This window comes from Solanum verrucosum, unplaced genomic scaffold (assembly GCF_900185275.1).
Source record: "Solanum verrucosum unplaced genomic scaffold, falcon-dt-bn FXZP01000131.1, whole genome shotgun sequence".
In the NCBI taxonomy this organism is placed as follows: domain Eukaryota; kingdom Viridiplantae; phylum Streptophyta; class Magnoliopsida; order Solanales; family Solanaceae; genus Solanum; species Solanum verrucosum.
Window position 1 is genome coordinate 2080957 of NW_026020352.1, and position 15177 is coordinate 2096133.

Sequence of the window (15177 nt, forward strand, 5' to 3'; positions counted from 1 at the left end):
GTAGATGTAGAATTTCATGCATTTTAGGTTGTTAGATGTAGTGCCTACTTCCTTATGTTGCATTGAGTACGTTTAGCTAGGAGAAGAAGTTTTCCTCCTTAGTTGTGTGCATCTAGATGTGTTGAATGCATGATGGGTTGCTGGTCTAGATTATTTACCTTAGGAAGTGCCTAGAACGTCATTTGAGGAAGAATGTTCCCAAGGGGGAGATATTGTAAAACTCAGAAACTAGTAGGCTAAACTAGAGCTTGACGTGAGGGTTAGAGTCGTAGATATGGCTTCCCATACTTAGAATGAATGGTTTCAGGGTAGAACGTCAAGGTACGACTCACTAAGGACCAACCAAGGGTCCTCGAGGATGACTCTAGCAAACTTTCCCAAAAATAGTCCACTCACGAAAGGGACCCATGCCCCGCAGGGGGCCCATACCCCATGGGTGAGGGGACGTGCGTCAGGGTCCCAAAATATGAGCTGCAGAAAACCACCCATGGATGACCAGTATCCCTCTGGGTCCACTCATGGCCCGTGGGCGTGGTCTCGTGGGTGAGGCAGTGATCAAGCTTGAGTCGGTTAAGTGGGGGCATAATGGAACTTTCTGAAATTAATTAGGGGTTAAGTGATGTCATTTTAACCTTACTTAGACCACCTAAATAAATATTTTAGACCCCTAAATTCATTGATCCTAGTCATTATTTCAACTCACCAAAAAGAACCCAATTCGCTCCAAGAAATTCTCTTTCTAGAAAGTGAAATAGGAGAAGAAGAGAATCAAACTAGGTCAAGTCAAGACTCCATTGTTGCAAGATTTGTAGGGATTTATAACCAAGGTATGATAGCTTATTCATCCATACATTCTTCCATCTATGGAGTTCCCTAGTTATTACACAATTATGAAGATGAAATCCCCAATTCAAGTTGGGGTTCCTTCCAATATTGTAGGTTATGTTGAGTATGAATCCAATTGAGTGGATATTGCTTCTTTATGATTAATTTAGTAGTGAATCATATTATTATGATGATATTACATGTTTTCCATGGCTAACCGTAGTCTAATTGAGGAAATTGAAGTAATGTGGGTGTATGCCGTGTGAAGGGAAATTGAGGATTTATAGATTATCTTCTAGAATTGATGATATGTATAGTAATTGTTCAAGAATAAAAGCATGTAGACATGAATTGAATTAGAATAATGTATATGTGATGGATCATGACTAGTAAGGCTTGAGATTGAACCTTTATGATGATATATGACTACAATTGCTTAAGAATGAAGTATGTGATTAGAATACATTGTATTCTAGATATGTATGACGATTGTGAGAAGTAAAGCTTCGAGATTAAATCTTGTAGTCATGAATGCTGATTACTATAATTTTGAAAGTAAAGCCAATATGATGAATTATGTATGTTCAGGCTTTAAGAATGAAGCTTGTATGATAATGGTAGACTACTAGATAGAATTATTGTGGAAGGACTTTAATCACATGACCTAGATTATGAATGTATGAGATTATGCATGTTCTTATAGAACTTATGTAAATGCTTTATGAACACTTTGAGAGTGAAGTGTCTATGATTATGATATGTTGTTGTGTTGTTGAAAGGATATTCTCATATACACACTTAGGAATGAATATGCTAGGAGATGAAAGGTTCTCTCACATAGAATGATTCTAGGTTGAAAGACTTACTCATCTAAAATGAATCAAAGCATGCTAGACTAGAATAGCTTGAAGTTGTGACATAAGATCCCTTCATGAAAATATTGACTTGGTAAGGGAAGACAATTTCATGGTAGCTTGATTATAAGACCTCATGGTATCCTTAGATTCATAAATCATATTCTTCCTAAGGGTAGCTTGCACTAGTATTCATAGAATGCTTGGATGGTAGCATGACTTGGTTGGGCCAAACCACTTCATTGGTAGCTAGGATGGTGAAATAATACCCTTCCTTGTGTTGCTTGGAATTGCATAATAGTATGCCTTCCATGGTAGCATGGTCTGGCCTAGTATGGTGCAATTCCTTTGCTAGCATGGTCTAACCTAGTATGGTGCTATTCCTTTGGTAGCATAGTCTAGTCCAATATGGTGACTATTCCATGGTAGCTTGTCTACTCCAATATGGTGACTATTTCTTGGTAGTTTGGTCTAGCCTAATAGGGTGATATTCTTTGGTATTCAAGAAATGATAAATAGTAGTCATTCAAGTATGATAGCCTAAAGTGGTACTTAGTATGGGGAGGATTATGGGGTTTTATCCATGCATTGCACAAGTATGACTTGAAGCTACTTATAAAACATTTCTCTTATATGTTGTATTCCTCGCTTGGATTGAGTAATAGTACTTTTCCTTGGTAGCCTTTAATAGGTAAATTATAACCTTTCATGAGTAATGAATTGTGTTGGACTAGTAAAAAGGTATTCTTCCATGAATAACAAGAATAGCTAAAGAGGGACTAGTCCCTAATTGAAATAGCATTTTTTATGATGGAACTAGATTACTTCAAGGAAGTATTGTAAGTATGTTCTAATATGAGATTTGCCTATATGATATATGCTTAGCTTTGATTTTTACTATAGTTTCCTTCCTTGATATGTTTGACTAAAGGTGAAGATTCCATTGTCTATGACAAGTAAGCTAAGGATGAGATCCACAGATGGTAAGTATGATTCTAATGACCTAAAAGTGGTACTTAGTGTGGGTGGGATTATGGGATCTCATCCATGCATTGCACAAGTATGCTTTGAGGTTACTTGAGAAGTAGTTTTCTTATGATATGAAGGACTAATGGTTGACTAATGATTATATTATGCCTATGTTGGAGATTATGCCTATGAGTATGTTATTGTCTCTTATGCTAATAGTTTATGTTTTATGAAGTATCTCTTATGATTATGGCATATGACTTATGTTGACTAACCCTTATGTTATGCTCTTAAGATGTCATGCAAGCTATTTAGAAATTGTTAGTAAATTTCAATTACACATATAATAAAATTAGCCTATAATCGATCACATCCTGATAATCTCTCGCAACATTGTTGAAACCTCCTGTTTTCGTATTTTTTTTAGTTGTTGATTGACAAACCAATTCCCCAATCTGACATTTGTTGTCACCCCTTTCGATTTAACTAAAAGTTTATGATAATTTCTATTCCTACAACTAACTATATTACATTTGTAACTTCATAACTGAATTCGAACTTGTACCGCTCCCTGTGGGATCGACCCCAACTCTTAGTTGGATTTTATACTAGATTACGATCGTCCACACCTATTATTGGATGAAGTGTTACTGAGCGTTTATCAAAAATGGCGCCGCTGCCATAAATTGGTTTTTAGAATTCTATTTTTGAAGTTTGAGTTGTGATCTTTTTGTGTTGTAATTGAATCTACTTACTTGGTTTGTTTTTGTTGGCTTGTTTAAATAGAGGAAGAAACGAGCGTGAACAAGATTAATAGTAGCCAAATTGGCCACCAAGATGATATTGGAAATCTGAACGATGTTAATGACATGATTAAATTTGGTGGTGTTGGTGCTATACGTCTACCTCCTGTCTAGGGGAATGTGGTATTCCATGTCACTAGCACAATGCTACAACTCTTGGAAATGATAGGACTATATGGAGAGCTGGCACATGAAGATTGTCACGACCCAGGGGTACCTCCTAGACGTAACACGGAGTACTCGACCCCGAAGGGGTCTAATCCAAGCCCTTAGCATCATCATAACATAAGATCATAGAAAAGTAGGAAAAAATTGAAACTTTCTTTCAAACAATCTAAAACAATTTCATAAACAAGCAGAAGTCTTTACTAAAGCATTTGTCTCAAACCATCTATGAATAACATGAAAAAAAGTGTTGGGAGGCAGCCCATAGCAAGTCTAAAGCATAGGAAATGACATAAAAGGAACATAGTGGGTTTGTCCTCGAAGCTATGAGGACTCACCAATTCTTCAAGTCTTCAAACGCCTTAAAAACCTAGCTTCCAAAGAAACTCAATCTCCAACACCCTACATTTGATTAGAATGTAGGCAATATGCATTAGTACAAAATGTACCAAGTATGAAAGCTAACATACCAACATAAAACATCTCAAAATGGTTAGTCAACATAAGACATAATCATAACAGATAATAACATAATCATAGCATAAACTCCAACATAAGAATCATGTCATCACAAGTCAACAAGATACATTCATAACTTCATACCTCAACCATTAGTCTTTCATATTCAAGAGAACTACTTCACACGCCACCTCCAAGCATACTTGTGCAAGGCAAATATAACATCCCATAATACTATCCAAGCTAAGTAACTCTCTTTGGTCATTCTTTGTCATAGTCCACCTTCATAGTCAAGACCTAGGTGTTTCATTTCATAAGAGTACTATAGCCCTAAGTAACCTCAAGGCACACTTGTTCAATACATGTGGGGCATCCCATAATACCACATACACTAAGAATATCTTGAAGTCACCCTATTCATATTTACCATTTATAGGTGTCAATATAGACCTACCTCATATTGACAAGGAACTATCAACTTAAGTCAATCATATCATGGAAAGGAACTACATTAACAATCCAAGCTAGGCATACATCATATAAGAGGACACTTCATAAGTAGCTTCAAGTCATACTTGTGCCATGTATGAATGGCATCCCATACTACCATCACACTAAGTACTCCTTTTGGTTAACTGACTAAATTATTACTATTCATCATTCTAGACCATCAAAGAATAACATACTACTATGGTAGACCTACTACCATGGAAAAACACCATACCAGGCAATCCAAACTATCCTAGGAAGGATACAAGTTTACCAACCTAGCTACCCTGCAAACATTCAGTAGGATGCAAGCTACCCTTAGGGGAGTCTGAATCCTCAACCCTAAGCTATCCTTAGGAGAGTATGGTGTCTCAATCCCAAGCTACCATGAAATGGTCTTGGTCTAACCAAGTCAAGCTACCATGAAATAATTCTAACAATTCTAATTCAAGCTACCTATAGGAGAGTGTAGATCCTCAATCCTAGGATAACATGCCTATACTAGTGCAAGCTACCATGAAAAGAATTCTACCAATGCTAGTTCAACCTAACTTTAGGAGAGCTTAATTTCTCAATACCAAGCTGCCATGAGATGCACCATCCCAAGCTACCATGACATCTACCATCCCTAGCTACCATGACATCTACCATCCTAAGCCACCATGAGATCTACCATCACAAGGTACCATGAGATCTACCATCCTAAGCTACATAATTCAACTATACATGAAGGAATCATAAGAATCAACTTCAAGCTATTCTATTCTAACAATAATGATTTATTTTAGGTAATTAACTTTTCAATCTAGAATCATTCTATGTGAGAAGACCTTTCTCATTATACATACATGCAAGCTATCTCATCATATTAGACTTAGTCTTTAAGCACTCGTGATAAACATTATGACTTCAAGCCCTACATTCAAGCTTTACTCCACAATCAACATACTACTCTAGATCACAATACATACTAGTCACAAGCCTTAGTCATAGGTAATTCTAAGCCTAACTCATCATAAAGTCCCAATTTCGATCATCTCAATTCATGTTCTAACATACCTGCATAAGCCAAGTTCAATTCATGATTTCATATTCCCATGTTTCGATAAGTTCTATACATGATAATAACTCAAGAGAATCTAGCAAGAACCATAAATTTCTCATCCAAAAACATAAACCGACATACTTTGAAAATTAGGGTTAACCAAGGAATCCATATAAAACATTCATAATATCATGAATCAACACTTAATTATTCATAGATGAGTAGTATCCAACCGTTTGGAATCATATCCACCTAAAACCTATACATTGGAAGTAACCCTAACTTGATTGGGGTTCTTCTTCACAAATTAGGGGAAATTCTAGGGGACTCTATGGGTGGAAGAACCCATAGATGATAAGATAAACATACCTTTAATCAAAGCCCTAGCATAATCTCTCAACAATGGACTTTGTTCTTGACCCAAGCTTCAATCTCTATCTTCTTCTTCAATGGAGCTTTTTCTTAGAGAGAGAAATATTCTATGGAGATGATGAAGATGGGTTTTCTTTTAATTCTAGGGAGAATGACTTAATGGAGGTAAACTTAGGTCTAATAATCGTATATAGTTGCTAGGAAAGGAATAGAATAATGTAGGGTAAACATTGATAAAGAAATAAGGACCTTAAACGTTTTAACTTAAAATTTACTAACCTTCTCGTCCTTGATACCCCTTTGTACCCCTATGAGGTGAAGTCAGTGGACTTCAAATAGTCCACGTTCTTTCTCAGATCTGCCATCTCAGTCCTCAAAGCCGTTACCTCAGAAGATTCCCCATGTCGCCGCTCACAAGTCTCGACTCTCGCAGTCAAATAATAAATAGAAGTCTTGAGAGGGGTCAGTGCAGCAAGAATGGCACTCTCAATCATCCATGTGACTGCAACCTTTGGTTGGGTAGACCTCACATTAGTCGAATGGGCTAAGTGTCCCATCTTTAGGAGCATGGCTTGAGTGATCATGGTCGGCTCGGAAGAAGTAAAGGTACCAGGATCCTAGGAGGAGGAAGTGGGAGCAGATGTACTTAATGGCCTGTAGGCCAGAGTAGGCAAGGATGACTCTACATGAATCGTCTTTATCTCGATCTCCGGGGATGTGTCTACCAGAGCCACTCTCCTCCTATCTGCCTCCTCTCGAGTGTACTCGGCCTCTATACACCGGATGTTAGTGACGGATGAAAGAGTAACATCAATATCTCTAGTCGCATTCCGAGGAACTCCAGTCTACCGGTACAGTTCTATAATCAGCACCGGGAATGGTAGGGAGGTCTGGTGTTGTTTGGCCCTAATGGCCATCTCTTGCTCTATAAGGTGTCCCATGTTCATGGTCCTTTTTGATATGATCGACCCAAGGCAAGCCACCTTGGGATGCCAGAGGATAGTATCGTTCTAGGAAGGCAGGATGGTGCTGCTGATGAATTCAAACCAGAATCGAGCAGCAATATTCAGGTTGTTCTTCTCAATGGGGCCTCCTACCTTCAGCCACCTCTAGGTGGTATCAGAAATCAAAGGTGCAAGCCAGCCTTTAAATCATCTAAGGACTGAGTAACAGAAAAGCCCTCATAAGTAAATGTATCACCTAGGGCCCTGTTAAGTACATTGTTAATGTACTCACTGTTGCACCCTACTTCCTTTCCTTGGACCATGACCGACTTCACCGGTCTGAAGGCGCTTGCCTTCTTCCTCCCCTTAGGCAACAACTCTTTGTATACTGTATAATATTTCTGGACCCATGCAGGAATGTATGGGCCTCGGCGCCTGGCGACTTGCTTGAACCGGTGAAAATGAAGTGTGTCCCTCATAGAGGAGTATGTACCCTCAAGGCCCTCTGTTGATAGCATCTTCTCCTCTAAAATTGTCCGCAATCCATTGACTTTAAATCTATTAAGCAATCGGGGAGGAGGAATCACTGGTGGCACTAGAGCCATAGAAGGTGCCAGAGCTGGCACTTTAGGTAGTGTTGGGGTGGCTGTTGGGACTCTCGTTGTGTAAGGACGAGATCTATCACGGATCTCTGCTCTCCAGGAATGTAATGGCTGGTCATCCTACGGTTCATTTAATACAGCTTTGGAGTGAAAGGCCTCTCCCTCACTGTTGTGGTCCGGAACCTCAGATGCTGGCTTCTTCCCCTTGCCCTTGCCTCCCTTTGGAGGCTTTGTTCTTCCTTTTTTAGGAGGGTTGGATCCTCCTTAATTTATAGTTATGCCCCGTGCTCTTTTACGGGGAGGCGTATCAAGGTTGGTTCTAGCCATATGTACAAAATCATCAAAAGAGTTAGAAATAGTTCAAACAAATTTGCTGAAAATAGTTGCAGATACACTCGCTGAATTGGTCGGTGAGTCACCGAATCACTTTGGGGTTAGAGGCGCAGAAAGGGCGATCAAGAAAGACTCTGCCTAGAGCACTCGTCTAACTCAGGCTTCTCGCTGAAAGTTACAAAACCTAAACACCAAATATTAGCATGAAATTAAAGGTGTTCAAGGGGGATTCGGCAAACTGCCGAGTGGTTCGGAGAGCTCGACGCAGCTCGCCAAACGGCCGAACGTGCCTATTTTCAACCCCAACTTCTAAATTTGATCCCGCAGCCCCCAAAAATAAAATCAAAACATGCACTCATTCAATTAAACCTATAGCCATTACACCCATGCCCCCGGGATACTCAGACTTTTCCCGGTTTGGCCAAATTTGGTCATTTGATTACTTTTGCCCTTAGGAATGATGCCAAACGCTCCATCCTTGGGCAAAACACGTCATTCGGCATGAATGTGGGTTACTCACACTTCACCCAACTAGACCTAACATCAACAAAATAACACCTAACAATTTTGATCAATTTTAAGGAATGCGAAATTTGGTAAATCAACGTTATCGACAATTTTGGCAAGATATTTGAATTAAAATAAGCAATCAAGAATACTATTACAATCAGAGAGGCCCATCACACTTCACTAAGATAAAATCAATTGCAAATGAGTAAAATCGCAAATTATGAATTTAGTGTTCGAAAAACCAGCCTCAGAAGCCGAATAAATAGGTTGTGGCGAAGAATCAAACTCTGAACACACAATCGATGACTAATACGTGATAAAAATGCAAGAATATAGGAAAATATATTACATGTATGAGTTTGGAAAGTTGAAAAGTAAGGGAATATGAAAGATTTTGAACATTTTAGCCTTTAAAACCGTCTAGTTCTCGCCCATTCGACGACATAAGTTTTGCTCGCTGACCCACATGGCGACACGCTGAGTGGGAACTTACCTCGCTGTATTTTACAGGACCTCCAGTTAATGTGGGGGTCCAAATTGCGGACAAAATAGTGATTGCCGACCTGGTCGGCGATTCGCCAATCTGTTCCTAGGCTCGCCGAGTTTTACAAACTGCAATTTAAAAATTCCTTCAATCCAACGGCGGTCCATGTCGGGCTTGCCGACCTCTTCTGTGAGTCACCGACTAGATTTTGAATTCTCCAATCTACACTTTTCAAATACATTCTACACTTCAACCTGCAAAATCAACGTATGATTATTTCTAAAACGAAAATAAAGCGATAAACACTTAGGTTGCCACCCAAGAAGCCCCTTAGTTAATGTCGTGGCACGACACAAGTCCCCACTTAGGTTTCATTCTTGGAGTTTGCCTCATTGTCACAAGGCAACCCTTTTTGTTGCTTTGGGTAGAGACAAGACAACACTTGGTCCATTTGGGACCCTAGCAGTTCAATAAACATGGAATGAGAGGTTGTCATCTGGTTCACCATTAAGATATTCTGTTTTATCCCCTTCAACACTCTGTCATGCTCTTAGACTTTGTGGTGAATGAGTGAGAGGACATCTTCAATCTGCCCACCCTCATGCTCCTTGGACTTTTGGCGCTTATGAGGGGGATGTACCTATCTTTCCTTTTGTACATTTCTTCCATTTCCATGACTTTCTTAGCCAATAAATCCAACTGGTTCACCAATGTGGCTAATTCTTGGTCTTTTGTTGTTTCCTTGTGGGTCTGAATTATTACATCAAGGAGTTTGGTTGTTGCCTCATATGGTAGTCGTAGCAGACTACCCGGAGAGAGTATATCAGCCACTCGTCTATGTTCGAGACCAAGATCTCTGTAGAAGCATTCCACTAGCATCTTTCTGGAATTCCATGAGTTTAGCATTGCTGCAATAGTGCCTTAAATCTTGGCCACAATTCATGGAGAATCTCACACTTCAATTGCTTGAAATTTAAGATGTTATCCCTAAGAATATTCAATCTCAACAGAGGGTGGTCCATTTGGTCACCATTGGTACAGGATGCTCATTTCTTCTATTCAAACACAAAAACAACAAACCAAAACTAAAAATAAGTAGATTCAACTATAACTAAAAAGAACAAAATTCAATTTAACTAAAGAATCATAACCAACACCAATCCCCGGTAGCAGCGCCACTTTGATTGTATAACATTATCAAAGACACTGCATTCGATTCTAAGCGTCAACGATCGTTAGTCAGTATATAACCCAACTAAATGAGTTGGGGTTGAGTCCCACAGGGAGTGGTATGTGTTTAAGAGTGAATAGGAAAGTACAAATATGCTCAAGTCAATCATAGGAATAATCATTATCGAATAAATACATAATCCAAATCAGGAGGTGACACAAATATAAAATAACAGGGTTTTTAGTTTTAACTATTAGCTACAAGAACAATAAATAACACGAAAGTAGCAAGAATGAGATAGGTTCTTGGGATGTTATTCGATTATAGGCTATTATAGACAAATGGGTTATTGCAACTATTAGAAAATAGTTGTAAATCGGTGAATAAGCTAGACTTTAGAGGGGATAAACATTCTCTTGAACAATTTACCCCGAATCAGGTTGATTTCTATCAAACATCGATAAGCATGCAAATAAGAACAGCCTACACTTTAGTCAATTCACTCTCTCAAGCTAAATGTGTGGAAAAGGGTTTAGGATTCACTCTCTCGAGCTGAACCCATGAAAACCCAATACCCACAGACTATCAATCAATAATCTTTGTTTTAAAACCTCTCTTGAGAGCAAGCAAAAACCACAAAGGTAGAACTGCATTTGCAACTACAATTCCTTAAATTAAACCACAATTAATGATTGAAATCACTTCTAAACAACATTTAAACTAACAATTAGCAATGCCCATAAAGTAAAGCAGCCCATAATCACATAATCACATAATCACACCCCAAGAATTGGGGTTTTACCTAGACATCATAAAAAAGTAGAAATTGTTACCAAACTAAGTTTCTATCAACTGGGTAAGATTAATTTCGTTATTACAAAGGTCTAAATTGAAGAATCTCAAAGACCCACTTCCAATTTCTCAAAAATGGAAAACTTCAATTCTTCCAAGCTAAGGAAAACTTGTCTCAATACTCATAGTTCAATGTAAAATTACTCTCATGAATGTTTAGAATAAAAAATTGATACTAAACTTAATGTTAAAAAATGTATTTATAGTCATGGAAAATATGTTGCGAAAGACCACTCAACGCAGTAAGCTGGGCTCGCCGATCTACCCTTTGGTCAGTGTCTTCTCCTTTCTTCCTTGGCCTTCAGATTCCTCAAGTCCTATAACCTTGGGGGATCCAACACTGCATCGCGGAACCACTAGGCAATCTGCCGACTGCTCCTTTATCTCGCCAACTTGGTTTTCTCCTTCAGGGCTTGGCACACTACAACTTTAGGCGGTTAAGAGGCCATTCAACGACTTTCCAAAGGGACTTGGCGAGCACCAAGCTTTAATTTCTTTGTTCTTTCAGCTCGCTTTTTTCTTTTTTGCAAGTTAGTGTCAATGCTTTGTTCCTCAATCCATGTACCTTGAAATCAAGGGTTTTGCATCAGTTATTGACACAAAATAAGCATTTGAGGACATTAAAATATTATAAATAAGCACTAAATGAGTCCAAATCTAGGACTCATTAGTAGGTCCACCCTTGCCCAGTAGGTGGGAGTCGTGGGTCAAGCCCCTCAAAATCAATCCCCAATCCATGACCTACGGTTCACCAGCGTGAGCCGTGGTCCCATCCACAGTCCGTGGGTCCCCAGTCGTAGGTCAGATATGAAACTGTCTTTTGGCAGTTAAGGTTAGGGGTCTTTTGGGAATTTCCCTTTTAATTAATATTTAGGTGGTGTCTTTTTAAGCCAAATTTAAACACCTATATAAGTAATTTTCCCACCAAAAATAACCCATATAAGATCATAATTCATATATCCCCAAATAACAATCAAATCCTCTCCAAAATATTCTCACACGATTTTGTTGGATTTCTTCATTTAAGGTATGGTAGTCTTTGATTCATGGTTAGCTTTCATCCATGAAGTCCTCAAACTCTCAATTTCAAAGTAGAAAAGTCCCCAAAACCTAGGGTTTTTACTCGAAGCCATGGATTCTCCCTAAAAATGTTTTTATTGATTTAATTATCATATATTATGATTAAATTGTTGATTTCTATAGTTTTTACGAAAAAATATCCCATGAATCCTTGAAACCCCCATAACCCTAATTTATGACTTGTGATTTGGGTGAATTGTAGTAACTATGAAATAGTACTTGTAGTAGTTTAGTTAGTTGAATCATGCTACCATCGATATCTAATGTAGTAATTTTAGATAGATTGGTAGAATGTGATCTATAGCCCTTGAAGGGCAAAACATGACAATTAGGTATTTGTATGAGGCTTGTGTGTATACAATTACATTGCTTTCAGTGTGAAGTGCATATATTATAATATAATTGTTGTGTTGATTGGATGATTATCCTCATGTACACACTTAGGTATGAATATCATACAATTTGAAAGGTTTGTCACATATAGTGATTCTAAGGTTTGAAAACTAGTCTAACCTATTGAATCTAGGAGCGTTAGCATAAGTTTGTTAGATTGAATGTCAAGACATTTTTCCATAATTATCAATTTAAGTCAAGACTTAATATAAACTCAATTGGAATGATGCTTACAACCGAGTGGATAGTGATATGAGATGGAAGCCCTCGCGATACTAGATGCGGGGTTTCTTTGAACAATCTTTTGGGATGGATGCCTTCACGTTAGTAGAGGCCAGGTTATCTATTAGAAATCCGCTTATCCCATAAACTATGTGCCCTCCTAGGCCTTTTATCTAGAGGATCCACCTAATCTAATAGTTGAGTTCTACCTTAGGCAAGTAGGACAACCCATTTTTGGTTTGGGGTAGACACAAAATTCCATGATTAAGCTGTCATGGTTTATGTCAATTAAAGCTAATCCCACTGTGATATTATGAAGTAGAATTTGAGTTATGAACTATAGTTACTTAATAAGCTCTGCTTAAGGTAGGTAGGATTATGGGATATTATTCATACATTTCACAAGGATGCTTTGAGGGTATTTATAGTTTGTTTCCATTATGATATGATGATTAATGTATTGAATATGATTGTATCTTATGCTTTTATAGTAATCTTCATTATGAATCTTAAACTTCGTAAAGTGCATTGTTTTCAATAAAATGTCCCTTTTTAGCATGTTTCACATATTTTATGCATGACTATCATACTTGGTGCATTTTCGTACTAACCCATATTTCTTCTACATTTTTCCACAGAGTGTAGGTTCTGGTGTCTGAGGTGTTCTTTCTTTGATACAAGCTTGGATCGACTATTCTCTTAGCTTGTGGTGAGTTCTCATGGATCCGAGGACGAGTGTTATCTTGTTGTTCCTATCCTTTCATTGTATTAGACTTTCAGATTTCTATTATAATGGTTGTGACCCTATTCGAGACTTCGATTGTAATAGATGGCTAAATGAGACTATGTCTAGACTTCCACTTTGGTTTTATGAAAACTTCTTAAGACTTCAAATGTGTTTTTACTCTTCATTGTTCTTTACTTATGTGATGATATTCTAAGTGTCTTACATAGTGCCTTTAGGGGTGTTATGTGCCATGTTACATCTAGAGGGTACCCTTGGGTCGTGACAGTAGAGGTAGCTTCTGGTCATTCGGTGGGCCCTCTTTTTCCTTTCCTTACACTTTGTTCTATTTGAGAAACAAATCTTGATACTTGAATTTATATCTGAATTCCACACTTATGTTTTAGTGGGTTGTACATGTAACAACCAAATTTTGTGGATTTTAATAGAACAATAAGTTTTTTGCGTTATCTTGTTCTTGTTTTTACTATTTTTTGCTTTCCTTTAATTCACATTGGGTTGAGGCTGACTTGTCTTAGTTGAAAAATAAGTGTCATCATGTCCATTTTTAGTTCGTGAAAAAATAGTATGAGATCCACGGGTTCATAGGTCTTACATGTGTAGAAGACAATACTAAGTAGAGTCTTGAAGATCGGTACGGAGATGTATGTGCTTATCTTTAAGAGGCTACAAAGATTATTAGGAAAATTCTTTTTATTCATCCTTTCTTGTCCTGCGTGGTTACCTTCTTTGGTGTCGTGTTGCCGCGTGTTATTTTAGTAGATGTCGAGGAACAGAGCTTCTATTTCCAGAGCTATAGGTGGGGCAGCCCCAGAGGCAATTTTGGCGACCCTAGTTAGGTGTAGAGGTAGGGCCTGAGCGAGAGGTTCTGCTCGTGGAGTAGAGTAGGATAGAGGTAGTGCTCGTGGGTTGGCAACGACGTCAGGTAGATCGAGAGAGACTTCTCATGAGCCATAGGTTGAAGTTGCTAAGGATCAGGTTCCTCCTGAGTTTTGAGATCTGTTACTTCAGGAGACTTTTTTGAGGATTCTTGGTGTGTTAGAGAACCTCTCTTCGGAGGCAAAGACCCCAAGTCAGTAGTAGACGCCAGGTGTTCATGTTCAGGTGGGCCAGCCATTACTATTTCCTGCATCAGCTTTATGATTTCTTGTGAGGTTATCTTGACAACTGGTGATCAACAATATTATGATAGGTTTCAAAAGATGAAACCACCCTAGTTTCAGGGTGGTAAGAGCGAGGATTATCATAGGTTCTTGACTTTGTGACATGAGATGCTTGAGTTTGTAGGTATGGTGGATGCTTGTGGTGTTCGGTGTGTTGCCCTCAGCTTCGTGGTCACACCACAGAGTGGTAGAGGAATTTTGTGAGGTCTAGACCAGTGGGATCTCCTCCGGTAAAGTGGGATGTGTTTTCTAGTTCTTTCTAGAACTACTTCATTTCGTGGAGCGTGAGAGAGGATAGTCGTGTGATATTTGAGAGCTTAGTTCAGGGAAGTTTATCTATGACCATGTATGAGTCCACTTTTTGCAAGATTTCTAGACATGCTACAACTATTATGCCAGATGAGGCAGACATAGTTCGTTTGTTTGCTAGAGGATTGACCTTCTCCATCAGATCTTATGTGTTTAAGGAAACTATAGAGGGGCCTTTCATTAAGTCCATTGTTAGCACCACCAATGAGGTAGAGTTTATGACTTTTGAGAAGTTTCGGGAGCCCAAGAGGGGTCGTTCTTCTAGTCAGTTTTTCGGTGCCTTATCTGGAGGAATAGGTTCATATAGAGATAGTGGTTCCTTTAAGTTTTGTAGGCCATTTCATGCTTCTATACCAGTAGCTGAGAGTGGACAGTCAACCCGATGGTT